Below are 12,488 nucleotides of genomic sequence, written 5' to 3' on the forward strand. Positions count from 1 at the left end.
GAAGAGATTTTCCTAGATTTTCTTCTAGAATTTTTATGGAGTTTGGTCTTACATTTGAGTCTTTAGGGATCCAGTTTCATTCTTCTGCCTGTGACTATCCAATTTTCCCAGCATCATTTATGGAATAGGGCATCCTTTTCCCAGTTAGTGTTTTTGTCTGCCTTTATTGAAGATCAATTGGTTATAGGTATGTGGTTTTATTTCCGGGTTCTCTATTCTGTTTCATTGGTCAATGTGTCTACTTGCATATCAGCACCATGCTCCTTTGGTTACTATAGCCTTGTAATATAATTTGAAGTCTGGTAAAGTGACACCTTCATATTTGTTCTTTTTGCTGATCATTGATTTGGCTATTCAGGCTCTTTTTGTTTCCATATAAATTTAGGATTTTGTTTCCTAAATCTGTGAAAAATAACATTGGTATTTTTTGATAGAAACACCACTGAATCTGTAGATTGCTTTGGGTGGCATGGTCATTTTAAAGATATTGATTCTTCCAATTCATGAGCAGGGGATGTTTTTCCATTTGTCTGTGTCAGCTATGACTTATTTCATTAGTGTTTTCTAGTCCTCCTTGTGGCGATCTTTCTCCTCCTTGGTTAAGTATTGAAATGGTTTGAATATATGTCCCCAGCAAATCTCACGTTGAATTGAAATTCCCAGTGCTGGACGTGGGGCCTGGTGGGAGGTGTTTGGGTCATGGGGGTGGATCCCCCTTGGCTTGGTCCTGATCTGGAGATAATGAATGAATAGTTGAGAAATCTGGTTGTTTAGGTGTGTGGCATATCCCCTCCTACTCTCTCTCTCGGTGCTGCTCTCACCATGTGATACCTTTGCTTCCCCTTCACCTTCTGCCATGATTGTAAGTTTCCTGAGGCCCTCATCAGAAGGCGAGCAGACGTTGGTGCCATGCATGTACACCCTGCAGAACTGTGAGCTAATCAAGCCTCTTTTTTCTATAAATTACCCATTCTCAGGTATTTCTTTATAGCAACACAAGAATGGACTACTACAAGTATATTCCTAGGTATTTGTTTTCTTTGGTTAAATGAGATTGGCTTCTTGATCTGATTTGTGGTTTGGTTGTTACTGGCATATTGGTGCTACTGATTTGTGTATTTCTGTTTTATAACCTGAGTCTTTACTGAATTCAAATCTTTGTCAAAGCCAGGAGTCTTTCAGAGGAATCCTTAGGGTTTTCTAGGTAAAAGATCACATCAGTGGCAAAGAGAGATAGTTTCACTTCCTCTTTTGCAATTTGGATGCCCTTTATTTCTTTCTCTTGCCTGACTGCTCTGGCTATGACTTCTAGTACTATATAGAATAGAAGTGGTGAATGTGGGTATCCTTGTCTTATTCCAGTTCTGAAGGGGGATGCTTTTAACTTTAACCAATTTGGTATGATATTGGCTGTGGGTTTGTCAAATATGGTTTTTATTATTGGGAGGTATGCTCCTTCTATGCCCAGTTTGTTGAGGATTTTTATCTTGAAGGGATGCAAGACTTTACAATTTAATTTTTTCATTAATTGAAATGATCAGATAGTTCTTGTATTTTATTCTGTTTATGTGGTGAATCATTTATTGACTTGTGTATGTTGAACTATTCTTGCATCCCTAGAATAAAACCCACTTGATCATGGTGAATTATCTTTCTGATAGTCTGTTGTAATTGGTTTGCTAGTATTATGTTGAAGATTTTTGTATGTATATTCATAAGGGATATTGGTCTATTGTTTTCATTTTTTGTTGTGTTCTGCCCTTGCTTTTATATCAGGGTAATACTCACATCATAGGATGAGATAAGGAGGATTCCCTCCTTCTCAATCATTTGCAATAGTTTCAGTATTATTGGTATCAGTTCCTCTTTCCATATCTGGTAGAATTTTGATGTAAATCCATCTGGCCCTGGGTTTTGTTGTTGTTGTTGGGAGTGTTTTTTTTTTTTTTTTTTTTTTTTTTTTTTTTTTTTTTTTTTTACTGATTCTATCTCATGACTCTTATTGGTCTGTTCAAGATTTCGATTTCATCTTATTGAAAGTAGGGGGGTTGCATGTTTCCAGGGATTTATCCATTTCCTCTAGATTATCTAGTTTGCATGCATATAGGTGTTCATAGTAGTTTCAAAAAGAAAGTACTTTTTTGAAAGTACTGCTATGAAAGTATTTTGCTGACAATTTTTTTGGGGGGGAAAGCACTTAAAAATACTTTTTGGAAAGTGCTCTTTTAGCTCAGACATCAGATTAAGAACCCTCTTTTGCTCAATCACCAGAGGTCTGCATAGAGGGAAAAAGTGTACAATCTTGGTCCAGGTTTTTACTGTCTTTTCAACATTTTTAAATGACCTTATGTTTGCTTAAGAAAGCTGATCACTTTTGTAGCATCAGCTAGAATGTAATTCATTTTATCTTCACCTTCCTGCAAAGAAAGCAGTGTAGTGGAAAAAATGTGAGGTTTTTTTTAACAATTAGAGAGACAGACCTTCTCATAGAGCCAACCATTGATGGAATAGCATTAGGACAGATGCCAACACAGTTTATTCAAGATACACCTTTATTTTTTTCAAAGTATGAATAAAAATCATTAAACATATCTTGATTTATGCTGCTTTCAGCAACTTATTGCAGTAGCAAACTTTTTCTTGAAATTCTCCATCCTTTACAAATCTTAGAAATATGATAGTATGACATTTATTGGTAAAATATGTTTACTAATCAATCTGCATAGATAAGCTCTTGCTTTTCAGTTCATTACACAAAACCTCTGTAATATTACGTGATATGTCATCACTACATTAACTTAGTCTAATTTTTAAGACTGAAATATTTTCAGTTTCTCCTATTGCATCTTTTTTTAGTTACTAAATGCTGGTATTTTTAGTTCCTTGCCACCTTTGTAATTTTTTCTTCTAAGCAATGTGTTTTGTTATTCAGAACCTTGATTTTGGAGATTTTTGACTGTATGTGACTTTTCTCGACAAAATCTTCACTCTGTTTTGAAATTCCAATAGCTGTTTAAAATAATCACTACGCTTCCTTGTCAAATGGATGTAATTTGCAGTTAAGTGTCTTTTCAAGATTTCTCATGGCCTTGCAACATTTTAACTTGTCTGCCACAGACAATATGGAATGAGAGCAGCAACTTGTATTACCCGACCATGTGAAACCCAAGGATGAGTATCTTTCCTTGTAAACACATAATTTTTTGTCTCTTGATGTACTAGTACAGAGAAATAAGCCAGAAGATTGTAATTCTTCATCATTAACATTATGAACATTATGAGAATTGTTCATAAGCTTAAGTCTAAAATCTTTCTCTTTCACAGCACATCTTGTCTTCAAAAATTGCCACATCAGACCATCAGAGTTGCTCATAAAATATAAACATGAATAAAATATAAAACAAAAGGTTATAATAACTAATGATAATATTGTAAAAGTAGAACTTCATAATCATAGGTCAATTTACTTCTAACCCACACAATCCATGCAAGGCAACAATCCATGTTTTGCAATATTTATAACAACAGCAAAGCAGCAATAGGACAACTGAGTTACAGCACATAGAAATGCCTTGTTTTATAATGAAAAATTCTATCTTACTATCTATTATATCAGAGGAGTTATTCTCCCCCAGTAAGTCAGTAGGAGGCATGCAACGCCGAGAATGCAGGAAGGGATTAAGACTCGAGGAAATGGACATGCTGAAACAGATACATTATATGAAGCCAGAAAATTCATTAGAGACACGCATGTCCAAAGTATGCATGTCCAAGAGACTGTGGATGGGTACCTTAATTGGAAGTCATACTCTTTTGCCAAGACTCTCCACTTGAGTCAGTTTCAGACCCAGAACCTTTTGTCTAAAGACATACTCAAATACCCAGGAGGAAGGACCATGTAACACCATGGAAGGTATAGTTTGTAATGGTTTCCTCAGTCTTTCCTCAAATATGCCTGTAGCCATTTATTCACTTGATTGTGCTTCAGGGACAGAGTAATGTCCAGACACTTTGAAGGTTACTGGATGCAGGGCCCGAGTTGACATTAATATTGGAGTCCCAAAATATTACCATGGCCCCTGTTAGATTAGAAGCCTATAGGTTATAAATGGAGTCCTGGCCAAAGTTGGGCTTATAGAAGGACTACTGGTTCTCTGAGTCCATGCAGTGATCACCTCCCAGGTTCTTCAATTCATAATTAGAACTGACATACTTGGCAGTTAAAGTAACCCTCACCATAGATTCTTGGCCTGTAAAAACAGAATGCTCCCATCCCTCACCAAAATATAGTGAATCAAGAACAATATGGCATTCCAGGGGTGGAATTAGCTCTATTCTTAAAGATCTTAAGGATGTAGGAGTGGTGAGCCCTATTATATTACTGTATTAGAGTTCTCTAGAGGGATAGAATAATACTATATATACACACACATATATATATATATATGTATGTATGTGTGTATATTATACATATATACATGTATATATACACACATATACAATATATACACACATACATAACAGTCCATCTGCAAACTGAGGAGCAAGGAAACCAGTCCAAGTCCCAAAGCTGAAGAACTTGGAGTCCAGTGTTTGAGGGCAGGAAATAGTCAGCATGGCAGAAAGACGTAGGCTGGGAGGTTAAGCCAGTCTAGCCTTTTCAGGTTTTTCTGCCTGCTTTATATCCTGACCCCACAGCTGGCAAATGATTAGATGGTGCCGACTCAGATTAAGGGTGGGTTTCACTTTCCCAGCCCATGGATTCAAATATTAATCTCCTTTGGCAATACCTTCACAGACATACCCAGGATAAATAATTTGCATCCTTCAGTCCAATCAAGTTCACACTCAGTATTAACCTTAACAATGACCATTCAATTAAAAAGTCTTGTCCCTGTAGAAAATATGTATATTCCAGAGAATGACTTTATACTACTGCCAGCTTATTCAATTAATAGTGCTGATGTGGCTGCTGTGACATAGCCAGTATTTTTGCTGGAGTAGACTATCATGGCCTCAGGAACATGGTATGCAGTCACTCGTTTGGCAAATGAATTACTTTCTATCATAACTAGTTTGTATTCATGTGCAATGAACAAGAAAATGCATTCACAGATTTGCTACACAACTATATTTACTCTTCTGCTGTCTGTCATAATATACTTAAAAGAGAATTGGACTGTCTGGACATACCGCAACGTATCACATTGATTCATTCTACTGATGACGTTATTTTGTTCATGATACAATACAGCCACATTCAAGCTTAGCAAGAGGTGGCTAGTATACTGGAGGGCTTGGTAAGACTTATATACTTTAGATAGAGGGAGATAATATCGCCCTACAATGATTCAGAAATGTGTCACTTTGGAAATGTTTAAGGGTCCAGTGGTCTGGATTGTTTTAGAACATCCTCTCCAAACTTAGAACAATTTTATCTCTTTAATTCCTTACTACTAAAAAGAAGCACAGTTCCTAGTAGGTCTCTTTGAATTCTGGTGGAAACACAATCCACGCTGAGGAATAATGCTTTAGTTCATGTCTTAACTCATTTGAGCTGCTCTCACAAAATATTATAAACTGGTTGGCTTTAAACTACAGAAATTTATTTTTTCACAGCTCTGGAGTGAAGGTAGTCCAAGATCAAGGAACCTGCAGGTTTGGGGTCTGGTGAGGGTCCACATCCTTGTTCACAGATGGCACCTTCTCACTGTGCCATCATATAGGAGAAGTTGGCTAGCTAGCTCTCTGGGGTTTGTTTTATAAAGGCACTAATACCATTTATAAGGCCTCCATCCTCATGACTCAGTTACCTCCCTAAAGTCCCACTTTATAACACTATCACCTTAAGATTAGGATTTCAACAAATGAATTTTTTGAGAAATCATTCAGACCATAGCAGTCCATATATGTATAAGGTATCATGAATGGCTTCTTGCTCTGAATGGAGCTGGAGCAGAAAAGGGCTCTGCAGATGTCTCGGCTGTGGTAGAACCAACTCTGCCATTTGGGCCATATGATCCAGAAGAACCTGTGGTAATGGAGGTGTCAGCAGTGTGAGTTGGGTTTTTGACAAGTTTCAGTGGTAGAATCACAACTCAGGGTCCTGGAGTTCTGGAATAAGGACATGTTCTATTTCACAGAGAATTACACACCTTTTAAGAAATAGCTTCCAGCAGGGCCTGTAGATATGGAACCTTTGACCATGAGGCTTTGACCAAGTGACTGTGCATCCAGAACTGCCCATTATAAGTTGGATACTGTAAGACCTACCAGGACAATAAAGTCAAGGAGTCCAAGCAGCATGCCAGTGTAGGATGAAAAAGTCACATTAGTGTTCAAGACCAAGCAGGGACAGAGGCTATCAGTGAGCTGCATGAGCAGTTAGTCCAGACCGTCATTCCATCCAACACAACTACATCAGTGCTGTTCCCTCTGCTTATACCCATGACCATACAGAATCTCAAGTTTGCCTTACAGATAGGTCAGCTTGATTTGTTGGTATCATCTTAAAATGGGCAGTAGCTACAATACAGCCACATTCAGGAACACCCTTGAAATGTTCCCATTGGGCAAAGACTTTCCATTTTTCCCACTGGGAAAAAATGTTCCCAGTGGGCAAAGACTCAAGCTATTCACCTCTGTGGAAGAAGAAGTGCCCTTAGATGAGAATATAAACAGACATGTGAGCAGTACCCAATAGACTGGCACATTGTTCAGGATCCTGAAAGGAGAGGGATGGGAAGATCAGAAACAAGGAGGTCTGGCAAAGAGACGTGTGGATGGACATATGGAAATGAGCGCAAATTATTTAAATAGTGGGAGCAGGAAGGAATACCTGTAGAACCCAGATGATCTTCATGGGTGCTTTTGTAGTACTCCCTTGCCTAACTGTGACTGTGGGCAGACAAATACAGTAACTCTGGCCTTAGAAAGATGTAGCTACTCCAGGAAGATGGGTTTGGGTCACACCACCATTTAAGTTCCTGAGACTAGTAGATGGAGATTTAGAATAGACAGTGATGGAGGGAGCCTAACTGCTGAACTTTGTCCCATAATCTTCTTCTTCTAAGTTTCAAGAGGAGAGGACAACTAGAACCTGAAGGACTAGTTGGACTGCACAAATCTCTCTTCAAGAAAAAAACTCGATCTGCTGCGAGGACACCATACTGCAGTGTTTGTATCAAGGCCATGTTCTTCCCAGGCAGCTCCCAAAAATGACTGAGCATGGCAGGGTAATAGGGTCTGGAAATTTACATCCTTTGAGATATTTTCTGACAGTGCTCCCTGTTTAACTGCCTGAAACTTTCACCAAACTGTACTATTATCTTAAAGTCTTTCTATTCAATTCTCCCTCTTTCCCTCTTTGATTATAGATGTCAAATCAGCATTCCAGTATAAAGGCTTTCCCTGCCTATATCTGTTGTTTTTTCCCTTTATCTTTCATAGGCATTTTCCCCAATAGATCTCCTTCACTACTAACTCTATCTTGGCACCTGAACCAACACAGGACCTAACCAATGTAGTTTTGAGGAAGGCTGAGGAAGGCATTTTGGGAGGGAGAGGCTGATGTTGTCAGCCTGTTCGTCTCTCCCTGATGCAATTACACACTCATTAACTATCATCAGCTTTCCCTGTCTTAAGTAAATAACCGAGAATGTACTCAGCCAAGTAAACACAGTGCTGCACAGAGCTATCTAGAGCTAAAAGACGTCCTGTAACATCCAAACCAGGCTGCTTGGTTACCGTCTGCCTCCACATACACTAGCGTTCCACAGAGCACAAAGTTTCCCAAAACCAACTTCAATTTATTTTCAGTCACAATCTCTCAAGGAACCCTAAGTGCCATCTTGTGGAACCCTAGGTTTCCAGAGAATGCTGCTTGAGAAACCGTGTTGGAAAAGTTTCTTCTTTATCCTCCATCTCATGGACTAAGTCATTATTCCTATGAATCCCTCTTCTCTTGTATAAGTTGCCACTCCTCCTTCCCCTCTTCTCTCTTTCAGGCCTAACCTTAAGTAGTTTCTGGGAGGGGATTTAAAAAATAGCCGTTCAAGTAAGCTTATGAGATTTGGTTCTTTATTTCTGTTTTAGAGTGGGCTGGAGAAGAGGAAATGACATCATGTTCTTTCAAGAAAGAAGAGGAAAAAAACAGCCCACAAGATGAACATGATGGTATATAACCCTGTCACGCCTTTTTAGCAATGAACTTTGGAGCCTTGGAAAGAGCCCCAAGTTACAACACTGAGTTGTAATGAAAGTTTTCTTTATGACCCTGGCAAACTCATCAACTAACTTTCCACCTGCTACCTTCATGAACTATTCCAGTGGTTTTTTTTTTTTTTTTTTGAGATGAAGTCTCACTCTGTTGCCAGGCTGGAGTGCAGTGGCATGATCTCAGTTCATTGCAACCTCTGCCTTCTGGGTTCAAGCAATTCTCCTGTCTCAGCCTCCTGAGTAGCTGGGACTACAGGTGTGCACCACCATGCCCAGCTTATTTTTGTATTTTTAGTAAAGACGGGGTTTCACCATGTTGGCCAGGATGGTCTCGATCTCTTGGCTTTGTGATCCACCTACCTTGTCCTCCCAAAGTATTGGGATAACAGGCGTGAGCCAATGCCCCCAGCCTATTCCAATTTTTATACTTTCTTTTGCTATCTTGTTTATTTTCTGACAGGTAGGTGCTATTTGATCCTACAGAAAAAAGAACCATGACAACTTATTTGGTTGATTCTTCTGTGATCTCTAATTTCTAGTTTATTTTGCTAATTTAATATAACTTGTAGCTGTAGTTTGTAGTGTTTTCCACTTGTTTTATACCAATTTGTGATTTTAAAGGTTTTTTTTTTTTTTTTTTTTGCTGTAACTTAACAGGTTTTTCTATCAGTGGGTTGAGAGAAAGCAAACAGCACATTCTTTCAAGCCAATGGGTAGGTATTTGATGACAGCCCTCTAGATTACAGGGGTGAAGTCTTGTGGTTAGGTTAGCAGATTGTCAGTTCACAATTGTTTTTAACAAGTCTACACATTTTTCAAGTACTTCAACATATATTTATGTCAGAATGATGACCCCATATATCTCAGTCTCAAAGATCTGAGGTGGAGATGATTAAGTTAGTTTTCCATTATTTTTTCTATTTATCTAGTACATCACAGAATTAAGTGTTTTACAAAGCTTATTTTACATTAAATGTAATGATCCCTTTCAAGTGACAGTAAAACATTTTAACTCATTTTTGGTGAAAATATATCAAAACATTACATTTCACTGATTTTCTAAACTGTTCACACTTGGAATTTGAAATTTTTTGTAAGACAATTTGGGGGTTGTCAACTGTGGAAAAGACTTATATATTATATTTACTGTACTCAAGTCTCTGCACCCAAAGTGGGAGGCCTCTCACCTCAAATATTAATGTTGGTAAATAAAATTATATTAATGTTCCAGCACCCAAACCACATCAACAAGACAGGGACTTGTTGGTAAATAAAATGCCTCTGCTTTGAATTCTGGCATCTGTCATGTCCTGGTGGGCTAGGATAAACAACATGAAAGAAACTTCACATCCTACTTCCTGTTTTCTTCTGAGGTTGAATCTTGAGTTTGGCAAAAGTAGAAACCTTCTTCTGCTTGAACTGCAGCCTTGTTTGAACTTCCTTTTTTTCTCTGTATGAGATTGCCTGTGGAAATCTCAGTTTCTAGGAAAGTGAGATTTTCCACTTCTGAGGTTTTCCTGGGAATCACAGTCCCTCATGTAAATACCATTTTAGACCCAATCATTTAGTCCTACAGGCAGGCAGGACTTTGTCTGAATCATAGGTTGAAATAACTAGGATATACCTAGGGTTCTTGACATAAATGCACACATTAATAAAAAGCCTAGAGGGACTATTTGTTTGCACTTACATTCTTTTCCTTCCATGTTCTCTATTTGTTATATACCCATGGGGTTTTCAAAATAGAGGCATGATAGAGTTCCTTAGGCAGCCAGAACAGAGCATCTCAGTGGGTTCAAGAATGGTTACAAGGACAGTCATGTAAATTTTGGGAACACTGCAGAGGTGTTTCTAACGTCTTTAGTCTTTCTGTCACCCTAGTGGAGAATCACTCATGCATGGGCATTTAAAGCATGCTCTGTTGAAAATCACTCCATTGAAAATACCATAGTTTCACATTTAGAAGACCTGGGGTCTTGTCCTGATTTCGCTGCTCATTAGCTTTATGACCATGCTAATTATTTCACATTTATCATCCTCAAGTTTCCTACCTATAAATGGAGATATTAATGTTTAACAACTGAGTTGTGTTGAAGATGATGTGATATGATGTATGTGAAACTTTCAACAGCATAAATTGGTATAGGAATTTATAGGAGAGGAAGCAGCAGGGAACCCACATGGTCACTTTGCGTAACCATCTTTCTAGAGCCTCCCTAAAGGACATGAAATTGCTAAACTGGCCAAAGCCTGAGATATTCACTGGGACTCATTTTACTGGGGTGTCGGGTTACTACATGTAAAACATAGAGTCTCAAGTTCCACTTCTTTTCTTGTACTTCTTAAATCTATTTGGTGAGTGTACCTGGCAAGGCTGACTTCGGCAGGCCCAGCAGTCATCTGGCTCTGTGTGTTCTGACAGCAATTACAGTAGGCAAAGTGAGTCCCTTTTGCATCCATAGTGATGGCCATTTTGGATTCAGAGAAACAGATCAAGGGAAGTTCTATACATTCTTCAAGGCCTAATCCTTTTACATCAGCACAGCCAACTAAAGAACCCCTGCATTTGGAAGAATCAAAATTACCTAGTTAATAAGCTTGTTCTTCGTTACCTATCCTGCTATAGTTACTTTTATATTTAGCCCTTTCGGCAGAATACCCCTGAAGGGAGGCAGAATGATATCAATGTTCTAGCACCAAAACCATCATCCCAAACTTCTAACACTAGGCAGGAAAGAAAAAATCTATTGCTCATGTGCTTTTGGTGATCAACTTAAGGTAGGAGAAATAAATGCCTAAACAAATAGTTATCACATCACTAAAGTAGAGTAATATGGCTATGCAAACTGTATTTAGCTACAGTCAGGACTGGCAAGACAAATTTCAGAATGGTGTGATGCCTAAGTTGAATCCTAAAGGATAAGCAAGAGTTAGCTTGTCAGGGGAGATAATTAGAAGTTGTTCTAGGTAGAGGGGGCAGCCTGAGAAAATGCATAGGGTTGTAGCCATAGAAACTGTAAGTTACTTGAAATTGATGGAGCATGCAGTGCAAGGTAGGGAGTAATGAGAGATGCAGCTGGACCACAAGGCAGGGGATTTATAATGAAGGGTTTATGCCACATTAGGAGCTTAAATTTTATCCCGTAGCCAAAAGGAACTGTTGAAGGGTTATCAACAGATACTGTGCATAGTCATATTTGAGTTTTTGAAAACAAATTTTGGCAGCAGGGCCCTTAGTACATTTGAGAATAATGTGACTAGAAATCAGTTAGGAGCTTCTTAAAGTATAATTTAGGTCAGAAATAGAATTTGAGAATGCATTATACATATAATATTTTTTTTTAAAGCAGAGGCTCACTGTTTTGCCATGTTATATATGTACTGTGTGTACATGGAGTTGTTTTCAAAACAGAGACATATCTGATTCCTTGGGAAGCTAGACCACGTTGTCTCGGTGGGCTCATGAATGGCTATGGGACAGCTATACAGATTTTGGGAACACTAAAGAAGGATTTCTAATACATTTAGTCACTCTGTTGCCCACTTGAAAATCATTTTTCCATGAGCACTTGAAGTACTCTTGGTTGCAAACTGCTAGATTGAAGATTTCATAGCATTTTTATAGCAAAATTCTATCTCACTGTTATTGACAACTTGGAATATGATGAGTTTTTATTATGATGACAAATAATGGTTTACTTTTTTCTATTAGAGAAAATGAATTGAAACCTTGAGAACAATATTAGCATGATCTTTGTTCGCAAGTCTCTCTACAGTGAATTCTTCAATTCAATGATTAATAATTTCAACTGCTAGTCATCCAAGAGACGTCATGCTTGACTACACTTTCAGCTTGATATAATCATGACTTATCGCTAGGGCTTTCTCCTTCACCAAAAAAAAATTTATAATGTTTACTTAGTTGTACTCTAGCATGTAGGTAAATTCACCGAGTATGCCAAGGTAAGAGAGAAAGTCAAGTGGCCACTGTCTTCAAAGTGTCCCTCTGAGAGAGCCTGGTATTTCTTGAGATGTGACATTTCACATTCTGCTTATAAGTGATAACTTCAAGCTGCCTTGGTACTTTTCTATCTTATTACCTGAAAAACAATTGAATCTGATTATACAAAGACAAACACAACTGTCATATCTTCAGGATGGATAGATATTATGCACTAATTTCAGAAATGATTTAATGGAAAACACAATACTAGTCTGATCTGGAATCAACTTCTATCTAGCTCCATTATTTCTTGATGATGTGACCTAGG

This window comes from Aotus nancymaae, unplaced genomic scaffold (assembly GCF_030222135.1).
Source record: "Aotus nancymaae isolate 86718 unplaced genomic scaffold, 86718_ANA_hifiasm-v0.15.2.pri h1tg000003l, whole genome shotgun sequence".
NCBI lineage: Eukaryota > Metazoa > Chordata > Mammalia > Primates > Aotidae > Aotus > Aotus nancymaae.